Source organism: Anarhichas minor, unplaced genomic scaffold (assembly GCF_050575085.1).
Source record: "Anarhichas minor isolate MPS153535 unplaced genomic scaffold, ASM5057508v1 ptg000062l, whole genome shotgun sequence".
In the NCBI taxonomy this organism is placed as follows: Eukaryota; Metazoa; Chordata; class Actinopteri; order Perciformes; family Anarhichadidae; genus Anarhichas; species Anarhichas minor.
In genome coordinates, this window is record NW_027466508.1 from 5,001,608 (window position 1) to 5,014,983 (window position 13,376).

Sequence of the window (13,376 nt, forward strand, 5' to 3'; positions counted from 1 at the left end):
ATTTATGGTCTCAATCTCTAGTTTCAAGTCTTCTTCAATACAGCATGATGTTCATTTAGTAAATTATGGTCCCATTTAGAGTAAAACAGCAGGTTACGCTTTAGGGCGTGGCTACCTTGTGATTGACAGGTCGCTACCAGGGCATTGTACGGCCAGCCTGTGTTTTCATCTTAGAACTTTAACCCTTTCCCAGTGTGTTTTCAATTCATGGAAGTTAATAACATTTTAGTTTGCCAAAAAATGTTAGCGTTTTAGCGTTTTTAGCGACAGACAAAATGCCAAATTCAAGGCTTTAAAAACACAAACCAATCACATCATGGTGACTACGTCCACTTCTTATATACATTTGCTAAATCAGAGCATGTGGCAGTAAAATGAGTCAAATACAGAAACATTATTCACTGTACCCGATTCATAAATGCTCATGTAAATGCGCCCTGGCTCCTGTTTGTGTTTGGTTCATTTTACTGCCTACAGTACCGTGATAATTAACAGTTATATGTTAATGAAGCAAAGTGCATGCAAACCCTGCACACAGATGTTTACTGTAAGAGCCATGCATGGCTGCACACAAGCCGGACACGTTACTTTCCCTTACTGCATAAACATCTGTGCTTAGTCTTCAGAAGTGTCTTTTTTTTTTCCCGCAGCTCTGTCAAAATGTCATTGGTGAAAAACGATGCAGATGTAGAACGATGATGAAAAATAACAGAATGTGCGCGCAAGGTGGGGAAACATTTGGCCTTTAAAAAAGGAGAAGGGAATGTTTGAATCAAAAGGCAACAAAAGGTTACAGGAGTACGCCATACCGTGGTTTGTTGCGAGGCAGGAGGAGGGATCACGGCGTGAGTCAACATGCGCCGGGAGCATCACGCTGGCTGCCGCCCAGTCACACTTCCAGCCTGGTTACACTTGATCTTCTAAGGATTAAGAGCCTGTGTGGGATTGGGAGAGATGGGTTTATGTACACCATCACACATGCACACACATACACACACATACACTTATCCTCAGCAGCCGAATGTTACACCTTTTGTTTCTTTAGTCAAGGGATTAAACGCATCAAACAAATGTGCCCTGCAGCAAACAATAAACGCATTCAGGGAGTTTTTTCTTTTTTTGTATTCGCACAGGCGGAGATGACGCCATTAGCAAGTCGCTGGGATATCTTTTTTAAGGAAAGCAGAGTGTGAGCTCCCCCCCCCCCCCCCCCCTCGCTCGTGAGATGACTAAATATCACGCTAATCCCATTAGAAATGAAAAATGCTCCGTGCACTCGACGACAAAAAGGAAAGGAAGCGTCTGAGGCCTTTTGGATGATCTGACGTTTTGCATGAGATTTTTTTTTATTTTCTTCCCGCGTCGGCCCCTCGAATGGAGATCGAACGGACAGGTGGGGTCACAGCCGCCGCTCGGCGCCATACGGTGGGAAGCGAGTCACCCCAGCGGTGGTGGTTTGACGCCCCGCAGGCTGTCTGGGAGGTGTTGAACTACACCGCATGTCAGCATGGCAACTGTCCCCCTCAAGCAAACGTCAACGGCTTCCTCGTGAGCTGAATATTATGGCGCCGCAGCGGGGCAAAAGACGACCATTTCAACTTTTGAACTTGACATTTAAAGCTGCAGTAAAACTGGGTCTGAAACGTGGGTTGGGTACATGTTGATCTTGAAAAGCTTGGTTTAAAAACACGCAAACTACCCACCATACAGATATAATTACGTTTAAAAAAAATCACTACATGTCTTCCAAGAATAACTGGCTAATCCACCAGAGCATACTGTCTCTTCGGTGGAAAGTATTTGAAAACTGTTCACAGTGAGGTCTGTGGATTATCCAGGGTACTGTTTCTGGAAAGAAATGTTAAATATATTTTTCAAATGTTTCAAGCAGATTCTGTCGTATTGGGGCGGTGGCAGAGCTCTCAGAGACAGACCTTTTTACTGGGCAAATAAAGCCGGCATATATCGATATGTATCTTTGTTTTATTTGCCCACCTCTGCATCTATAGATACATCATACCCCAATTTTGTTTTTGCCATTTACTGACCCGTTAAATCTATATTGAAGTTGGTTTGAAACTTTTGTTTGTTTAAATCTTTCTTTTGAGATTCACCACCACAGATTGAATGCCTTTAGTTTTCTCCTGCATACAGCTGCTTATATCAATACTGTATTGTTATTGGAACATGTGCTCAGCAGATGCAATCTCCTTTCCAGCTTGTTTCAAGAAACTTTGACGAGAAAACAAACAGTCTATACATCCATGTCAGAGTTAAAAGACAATTTTATCACTCAACAACCTGCCGTCAAAGAACAAGATATGAACAGGAACATGAAAAAGCTGTCACGGTGAAAAATTGAGGCGAGTTCTCTTAGTTTCGTGCTTTGGCTCATGACTGTTGCGCTGTTTAAAAATATATATAATACAAAAAATGATAAAATAAAATATGATGAAAAAAGTGTAGTATTTCATAAAAATATCATTAAAAAGTGTCATAAAAAATGTCACAATAGAGTATGTCATAAAAAATCATAGTATAGTGTATGAAGGGGGAATACAAACGATGCTGTGGGATCATCGGCATTCCGTCTTCTTCTCTTCCATCACCGGGTGAAAGGCGTGATGAGGCCACCCTGCGCATCCTCACCAACATACTCAAGGACAGTTCCTTGGTGCGATTAAAAGTGTGAAAAGAGGCTGCTAAGAAGACACACTCGGCGATAGAATTCACAGCAGAAAAATGCGTGGATCAAGAGTGAGAAAGACGAAGCTTAAATGTTCAGAGAATTGGCTGAAATAGGTTGTGAAATTGAGTGTGAAAAGTAAATGTCCCAGCATGCCGTGATATTTTAAACAATAGTGTGCTTCCAACTGGGGACGTCGCTTTCCTGTTTCAACGTGACAATACCCTAACGGACAAAGGTTAATAAAGGAAGGGTTTTCACATTTGTTTTCCTTCTTACCCACAATGCAATACCTACACTTCCTGCAAACTGAAGTGCTGTTATAATACTCTCTTTCACACACACACACACACACACACACACACACACACACACACACACACACACACACACACACACACACACACACACACACACACACACACACACACACACACACACACACACACACACACACACACACACACACACACACACACAAATCCGCACACTAAGTGTTGCTACCAACCTGTTAAAACCACTTTAAAGAAAATTGCCTGACATCAAATGCAGCTCCCATCTCCATGCATGCAGACTAGTAATAGTAATATTAGCGCGCTCCAATTCTGTGCGTTTAAATGCATGAACTTGTATTAGTGTAAGTAGCTCCGGTGGGTTTAAACCTTATGAGCATTTTGCAGCTTTTATTGCTTATACCTACCGGGCTCCAGACTGTGGGCTAAGTCGCTGCACAGCGAGACAGTCTGCGATATCATCTGTGCGCTGGATTTAAAATGATAAAAAAAATAAAAGAGGAGGGGATGTTAATCAAAATATAACTGTGGTTAAGGGAGTGAAAGTAAAATGTAGTGACAATAATGAGAGAGATATTGGTATGTAAGGAAAATGTGTCATTCAGGAGACAGCAAAGAGAGGCGGGAGAGAGAAGATGGCAAGCATGGGTGAGATTTGAGTCCACGTCATGAGCATATGGATGGGGCTGTGATGTCTAGCTTTTCTTTCCTCTCGTGCTTCTTCGACACCTCTCCCCCACTGCTCTCACACTTTGGCTTTACTCTCTGCCTTTCTCCCCCTCTCTTCTTCTAACCCTTCCTTCTTATCCTCCCTTGCCCTCTTTCCTCAACCCCAGCCCTCATTTCTTCCCTCCCTGAAATCCCTACCATCCTCCCTCTCTCCCCCCGTCTCCCCCTGCCTGAATTAGACCTCTTGCCTGAGAGGAGCATCAGAGCACAATGGGTTAGCACTGGCTGAGCTTAAATGGAATGAGAAAACCGTAAAATTCTCCTTCGTGGAATAGAAGCAAACAATCGGCGGTGCGAGGGTGAGCGGAGGAGAGGAGGATGAGATAAAGCAGGCCGGGTAGCAAGAGGAGTGAGACAAGGATGGAGAGAAATGGCTGCTGGGATGGCTGGAAGATGGGGTAAAGGTCAGTGGAGGGGGGGGGGGGGGGGGGGGGGACAGTCTCTACTTTCTACACCCTGTTTCAGTTTTAATAGTGTCTACATGAGTACATTTAAAAAGACAATCCATTCACTATAATTACATTGAAAATGTATATTAGGTTTGATGCTATCAGTGTTAAGCTAGGTGGTAAATGTCCTTCAACATGTGACCATTTCCTTGACCAACATGGCCAGCAAAAGTGACATAGATGCTTCTGCAGTTTTGGGTACAAAATAATCGGATCTGTCTTGAGCTGGCAAATGCTGCGAATTAACATTCAAAGTGATAAGACTCAACTTTTTAAACTTTAAGTCATTAACTTTCATCAGAATGTTTTTTTTTCCATCTTTCAATTTGTATTAAAATTACACCTATTTGGGTAAAATGATCAAACGGAGTCCTGAACCTTCAGTTGAATGCCATTCAATGGACTCATTACACACTATACGATATATACTTCATATTCCCCATGATGCAGCATGCCCCATCTTCTTTATATATCTCGTCATCTTGCTGTGACCCCTGAGGTCTGCCTGAAGCATCATACTCCATCTGTTTCTTGTGTGTTAGAGAGTTACAGCTTCCTTACTCCCCCTCCCCCCTCTGTTTCTCTGTCTCTCTCTCTCGCAGCCATGCCAACAACATGCATCCCTTTCTCCTGCTTACATAACTCCCCTCCCCCAACAGCACAACGAGAAGTTTTGACAGAAGTTATGACCCCAAGTCTGTAACACGCTCCTCACTCCTGTAAAAACAACGCACGCACATGCGCTCTCTCACACACACACACACACAACACACACACACACACAGGCTTTGCTGTCACTGGAACGATGACGTTTCCCAGCACAGAGTCACATGCGGTTGAGTCACAGCAGAGCTCGGCTTCTATTTACATTCAAATAAACACAGCATTGGTGTGTGGTCCCCCCCCCCCCCCCAAAAAAAAGAAAAGAGTCCCTGCCTCAGGAATGAGAGCTATTTTCTGAATTTTCGAGACCCTTATGGCGAAGACAACTCCCGCCAAAATATCCTCACGACAATGTGTGTGTGTGTGTGTGTTTGTTTGCCTTTGCGTGCAGCTTCCCTGTCTGTCCATCCACTGGAAGGTTTTGAGCACCGATGTTGAACGCGGTCTCAGCGGACACAACCGATCTGAGAACAGCTCAACCGTCGCAAACACGAGCCCGCGTGGATTCGGGACAGACCTGCACGGGGGCATTCTCATGCGCTATAAATAGGAGTCCGACATTTGTTTCCAATCATGCAAATGGTGCTTTTTAGAGCTTATTAACGGCAGCATGCAAGTTGTGTGATTGAACTCCAACTAATTTTGTATGTGCACTTTCAGTGACATGCACGACTTCATGGGGGAAACAAAGCTGATTAAATGCCAATCTCCACCCGCTCAAACTACCAGATTTATCTAAAACATCTATTTTGCGTTTTTCATACGCTAAATGTGTGACATATGCTATAACTAAGAGCATCCGCTCCCTCTCACAAAACACAAACAGCTGACCTCCTCACAGAGCTGCAGCTCTGGACAAACTCCTCCAAGCTCGCCTTGCCTGGTGACCTCATCTGATCTCGGCCTTCGCACATCACTGCCTCTGATTCCCAGTTATCCTTAGAGGCCTCATATCCGTAAACACCTAAATATTAACACACACACACACACACACACACACACACACACACACACACACACACACACACACACACACACACACACACACACACACACACACACACACACACAGTGATTTAGTGAGAGGCCGTGTTGTTCCCCATGTGAGGAGGGAGTATGAGTCAGTGTGTGTCCGTGTGCACGTGCAGCGGGGATGGGTGGAGGTGGGGCTCTTCCTCATCCTGTCACTTCCTCTGTTCCTCTGCCTGCTCAGGTTCTGGGACGACCGTACGGACAAATAAACCGTCCTCAGATGAAGAACAGGTTATACGTATCGGCCTCTTCTTCACCTCGCACCGATGGCTACAAAAAGTCTTCACTTTTCCAAAAAGGACATTTGTTAGATACGTCACAACACTGGGCATACAAGGAACAGCAGAGCACGCCTCGTTTCTCTAATTAGCACCGTGATAAAACAGCCAGTGTGCAGTGGTTAGACCTGTGCTCTCCTGCCAACAGTAGAAGAAGAAACAGACATGACAAAGAGAGCAGTAAAATGCATATTCTTCATTATCATAATCAGTTTATTACATTAATTCAGAATTACAACAAAAATACAGTTGCCTCCAGCAATATTGAGTCAGGCAGATACAAGTTTTTTGTGGAGACTATCTTTCCTTTGAAAGGCTTTTTGTACAAAGCTGGATAAAGAAGTTATATAAAAAATAAGAACTGAAATGATAAGGGCTTGAAGGTGGCTTCTGCACTGGTCCTGTCTTGGAGAGGACAAGATGTATCAGTGAATTAAATTGAACCAAACGTTTCTGTTGACAATATGCTACTTGGTGTATATTGTACAAATTAGTGTTTCAACAAATGATCACAAGCTAAATGACACACAGCAAACCTAAGGCAGGTAGTGCTCCAGCTCAGAAATACTGGCTGCTTTCTCTGCAAAACGGAAATGCATGTATTTGGGGCTTAATACGACTTTTACAAGATGTTGCTTTTTTATTTTTAAAGGAAGTGTCGGTGCTCCAACCCCGCAAGGTAAAATTGATTCACCTCCATTGTGTTGGGATGAAGAGATCGCAGTGAAGGTATCTCAAAACCTAGACAAATCCAAATGTTAGGTAACACTAGAGGTAGTTAAGAAAGAATGTTTTTCCCATAGAAATAGAATAGGAGTAGAAGGGACATTCCCATTGAAATCAAGGCTGCAGGATGGTGAGAGCGTCGGCCATTTGAATGTGTACAGTTGCCATGATGACCAATCTAGCCAACTAAATTCCGAATAAACTACACAGACTTACGGCAAGTAAGGTGAGGTTTTGCAGTAACGACTAAAACGAGCATGTGGAGTAGTAACGTTATGAAGGCATAGAGAGCCAGAGTAAATTAGTAGAATTGAACTACATGCTACATCCACTCATTCTTGTCCCAGCGTAAGAAAGCACATTTGCTATCGACAGACGATTTTCTGTCATCAGTGTAGCATTAAAGCGTGGTAGAATTAGATAGCTAGCCAGCTAACTAGCGGACAGCTGGCTAGTTAGCTAGCCTGCTAATTCAACAGTGCTGCAATGCTACACTGGTTACAGAAAATGAGTCGACCAGCGTGATGGTGGCAGTGGCGGCGCTGTGTCCACCTCACTCTCGCCGCTCCAGAGAAGGACAAGCTAACTAGCTAACTAGCCAGCCACCCGTCTCCAGGGGCTGCAGCCGCTCTCTTCCCGGCGAGCTGTGACAACACTTTACAGCTTCACTGACCTGTGTTGTCACCATAACAACTAACAACAAAAGCCATTTTCTTTTGTACAAGTCAAATGAACACATTTCTTTCCTGAAACCTGTTAAACTGTTGGCTACAGATAAACAAGACGTGATAACACTGGACTCCCCTCTCCTCGAACATCTGAGCCAGGTTTCCCCAAAGCCACTCGCCCAGCGGAGCACAAGGAGTCGTTACATAAGACCCTGTGTGTTGGTAAATGTCTCTGCCCAACCTCATGCGCACCCCTTCCCAAACCCAGACAACACGAGGCCCGCTCTGATGAAACCGACTGAAAACGGCTCATATGCTCTGCTGAATCAAGCCCTCACCCCAAAGGCAAACTCATCATCTTCATCCCTGCTGGAGCGATAACGGTCCCTTCCTCTCCTCCCTCTTCCCTTGGTGTCAGACCTTTCGCTCACCAAAATTCGATTAACTCTGGCTCAATCAGAGCGTCACAGCCGAAGGTGAAGGTTAGGTGAGTTACCAAAGTAGGCCGTTGACGTCTGAGAAGTCAGGGACGTGTGCCGGAGCCATCAAACTTCTGGGAGGCTGGACAGGATGTGGGATTTATGTGACAGGCTGCCTGAAGAAGTTAGCATTCCTGAGCGTCACGGACCTTCGCCAAGGCGATGGTCTTCTCGCCACGTGACATAGACGGCTGCATGTAGACGTTTCCCCTCGCAGCCATGGGAGAGTGTCCGTCACGGCCTGTCCCCGCCAACCATGCGACCTGTCACAGCCCAACACCGCACACCTGGCTGAGGCATCACAGGAAACGCAGCAGTTATATAAACCCCCGAACAAGACAAATCCCTTTGGATACGTTCAGCTGCACAAGTAATCAGAAAGACCGTGATATAAAAATGCAATTAAATGTCACGTCGTATCTGTGTCTGTTCAATGTCATATTTGTGTGTTTAATATATAAGTGGTGAATATCTTAAGCCTTTTATAAATTCGTAGCAAATGTGCTAGAGAAATGTCCTGTGGGGGGAAAAAAGAAGACAATGCGTTTTAAGACAAGCATTATGCAATGAAAGCTACCATTTATTTGGAGTGAATAAAATAGATGAGTTGGCATGATGCCTAGACAAAGACGGACTTCAAGTCCTTAAACGTATCCGAAAACATGCTTTTGACAGGTAGGCTGCCGGTTTAAATCCCTGGACTTTCTGGCAAAACCTGGACTGGGATGTTTGAAGACCTTCACCCACATGTCCTGACTGGTGGTGCTCTACCTGCGAGTGCTCCTGTGGGGCTGTTAACAGGCCAAGGAAACATGAATTGGTTGAACTGAGGCAGGTCTCATTTGATGTCGTCAATATCTGATTCACAGAAAGAACATTCACTATTAAAATTGCTCGCTGTGGGTGTCAGGGTAAATGGCACTGTACGTGTTTGTGGATTTAGCTGCCTCAGACTAACTCATTAACTCAATGCAGGTAAAGAGCAGCAATTTCTCCACACAGGATGCCTTTAAGTGCCACAAAGTGTCACTTAATCACAGCCTCAACTAATGCTCCCATCTCTTCGAACCAGTGCAGAGTTAAAGTGAACATGGGGCCACGTGAGTCATGCACGACGTCGCTGCCCACGTCTGTGTCTGTATGTGTGTGTGTGTGTGGGGGGGCTGATGAGTAATCCAGCTTGGACCGAGGCAGGAGGCGAGCCTCTGAAGCCAAGTCTCAGCAGAGCAGGGAAATATTGAAGCACAGACCGACTGGGCTGAACACACCGCTAATGCAAATCAGTGAAGGCAGAAATGGGCCAGTTAGTCACCTGGGTCAAAATTCAACTGTTTGATGTCCATTTGATCCCATTCGGTGGTTTTCATGTCTCAATGACATAATATGATAATAGGTTGCTAGTTCATTAAGGCAGCCAGCTGAGCACGAATGAACTCCTGACTCTTGACCGTCACCGTCGTGGCGGGAATGATCGGCAGCAGAACGGCTGCAAGAGCACGAAAGCGGTGAAGTGAAACTGGCCTCAGGCCTGCACGAACAACAAAAGGTTGCATGTAATTGTTACGTAAAGTGTATCAGTGGACATGAGGTCACCGCTGTCGGCTGAACCAGGGGTCAGATGGCAGCCAATCCAAGCCACTCAACCAATCAACCAATCGCGCAGAGGTGACATCATCCCGCAGGAGGAGCAAGCACCAAGCATTCATCATTCAATTTTAGTTTTGACGGCTATGAGGAATAGAATACTGAAGAGCTGAAACTATTTGTGGATTAATTGACGAGTGGAGAAAATTCATCTGCCACTATTTTAATAAAAGGTTAATAGTTTAAGCAAAAAAGACAAACCTTTACAAGTTCAAGCTTTTCCAATGTGAGGATGTTTTGCATTGCATTTTTCCATTTCATTTTTGCCAGAGACTACCCTTACCTTAGTGGGGGCAATGGCTTAATAATTAATCTTAATTAATTTTCTACAGGCTTGTTGAATGAGATCCAGCTGCGCGGTCAAAGTCAATGCAGATGACGGGCCGCAACGTCATCAGAAAAGGCAAAACTATATTTAGGCGGCCTGTAGGTGTCTAAGAATGCATGAGAAGCAACATATTCAAAAGAAGCAAATTTCCCAGAAGACATCTGTTTGCACTGGACAGAATTATTAAACAAAGACTCCACCTCCTCCCTCATAAAACTGGCGGGAGGGGTTGGCTCAGCACTGCTGCGCCGCTATCTGCCAGCTCACCAGACTATCGCAGGGCTGACATGTACCGACACATGTCCCGCACTAAACAATTAAATAAAAAAGGGTTTGCCTGTCAAAGACCTGGTGTTTAATGAAGCTAAATTTAGTAACTGACATAAAATCCAATATTACGGAATTATTTGAGTGCATTCTACAACTTATCAAAAGGAACAGGAACACGAAGTCCTGCTTCTGGGCGTTGGTGAGTACGAGGCATGGGTCCATGCCAAATGAGAGGAAGAAGAAGAGGATTTCACGCCAGCCTTAACCAGCATTTTATCAGTAAATCCAAAAAGGGGTGAGTCAAGGTGAGAGGGGATAGCGAAGGGGGGAGGACTGATAATTACTGAGCTGGTTATCAACACGCTGACATTGAGGCTGTGATGTTTTGTCTTCTTGACGCCGAGGCTGCTGTGCCTCAGCGTGCATCATCTGGCTGAACCAAAAATGGTCCATCAGTACACCAGATCTTCTTGGTTGGAGGTCATCTGAACTGATGAACTGAATTTATTACCTCAGTAAACATTGTAAACATGAGTTCATGGTCTCAATCGCAAGTTTTGCAATACAGCATGATGTTCATTTAGTAAATCATGGTCCCGTTAAGAGTAAAATAGACCATAAAGCAGAGTATGCTTCAGGGCGGGCTTACTGTGATTGACAGGTCGTCAAGGTGAGTATGTCCACCTTTTACATAGAGTCTATGACTGGCACATATACAGAAATGTAGATTAATGTGTGTTGTCCTAAAACAGAATCCTCTCTGCAAACACCATGGGCCCCTACATGAAATCACTGTCTAGCACAGCAGGAGTTACAGCTTGAATTGTCCAGTTGTAATGTCATTGTTAGATGTGTTCCAGGTTCATGCCCACCTTTAGCTGTCCACCAGATGTGCGTGGTGGAAGTTATCTCAGCTGAATCCATAAAATTTGCCCGACATGGGAGTACAATCTTACACTTATCTTTAAGTTCAGCATCCACATTATCCCCGCAGGTAGAAATCCTTGTTATGGTTGAAAATAGTCAGGATGTGAATAACAATAATTACAGCGCATTATCACAATCATATTTAACAGAGTAATGAGGATAGCCGTTATGCAACATCCACAACACACAAAGGAGCATGCTGTGGTGATCAACAACATGATTTTGAATAGCTCTGCTTTTTTTTTAATGATCGCATCATCACAGTTCCCACACAAAGCAGCCAACAGGAATACATCAGCCATTGCGAGGCGCGTGTGTGTGAGCTCGCCAGCAGCTTGCTTTGCTGTGGCTATGTGATCATACATGTCTGTTCACATGCGAGTTGCCGCGATGCATCAACTTAATTAACGTGCTCGGAGTCATTCCTGCCCAAGGTGGCGAGAGCTTGTGTCTCTCTCTCACACACACACACACACACACACACACACACACACACACACACACACACACACACACACACACACACACACACACACACACACACACACATGTATGTGGAGTAATGTTCTTGTAGATATAGCCGAAACAAAACCCCTGTTCATTTGTTGTTCTTAGTGAGCCATTCTGCGCCGTGGAGCTGCTGACTTCTGGCTGCATTCATTAGCTCCTGTGTTTCTACAAGCTCTGGCTTAACAACCCCCGCACGGGCTTTCAGCCCTCATCTGTGTCTCTCCTCCCCCTGCCCTCAGTGCCAGGCTGCAAGGAGTGAAGCTCAGACGGTGTGTGTGTGTGTGGTCCCCCCACCCCCCCCTCCATGGGTGCACATGGGGGCACTGGGTGGGCAAAGGGAGGGGGGGTTGTGGGTCCTCACAGAGTGAGTGGGGCCCATTCTTAAAAATGTTTTTGCACAAATTCGCCCTCGCAACAATTGAAAACAAAAACAATCTTTGGTGATTATTATTGTGCGCACACCTTAATCCGGCACCCCATAAAAATATTCATACACGTTGCTGCAGTAGTGAGTTGATGTGCTCTCAGACCCCAAGGCAAGTCCTTAAATGACTAACACCCCCCCCCCCCCCCACACCCACACCCACACACACACACACACACACCATCATCACCAAAAACAATCCAAGAATGTAGCTGTGAACGTACAGTTGTGACAAGCCTTTGACTGTTATATTTGCGGTCTCTGAGGCATTTCGTGAACCTTAACATTACTCATGGTTGGCTGCGGTTCCTCGTGTGTCACAACAGTTTACAGTCCATCCTCTGTGGACGTTCGCTACATCAACAAAACAAAGCCCGGGTCATTTGTGAGAGTGGAAACCTCGAGACTGACATTCATTTTCACTTTTTTTGCGACAGAAAATGTTCTTCTCCTCAGTTTATCATTACATCTCAGCAACTGTCGCACCATGCATGTCAGCGTGGACACTGTAAGTCCATGTGGCTACAGAGTTCTTGTGGGTTTGCTTTTCCTTTTAAATACAGAAAACTGTGATTACATTCGGTATTAAGTCTTACTCACACTCACGCAATGAACGTTGTCTGCTCATGCAGCCTGCCACAACAAAACACCTACTTCTGAATGACAGCGAGCGTGACGAGCCGTCGGTGTCAGACTCTTTGCTGTGACTCACACAGCGAGGGATTCATCAAACCTCACATCATCTGCCAGGCCCCAGCCCCGGCCCCGTCGGGAGAGAAGATGCTTTCAAGCTGAACCAACAAAAACTTTGCGCACTAGCGTCTCCAAATGGCTATAAAAAGGATTTGAAAACTTCAAAACCCAGAAATCCTGAAAGATGATGTCAGTGAGCTGCAGTCTGGCTGTTTGTGTTAACCGACCCAAAGCAGTATGTGGCGCTTCATCTACCACAGGATGGGTGGGGGACTTTACTTTATCATTTATCTTTCAGTCATACCTGACGCAATGATGGATGGGATGCCTTGGTCTATTTCACCAGTCAGTGTAGATAGCACACTTTAAAAATAAGTTATTTAAGCACAAGGGCTAGCTAGCTAGCTAGCTTGTTTTCTTATAGTGCACTATATAACATCACATGGAGAATTTAGCACGCTGAAATGCATCAAATCCACTTGTTACACTTCTTTGTTGCAGTTCAACGAGTCACAACGCTAGCATGTTCACACAGAGTAGCTACATACTACTTAAATGTTACAACATACCTCCGGCA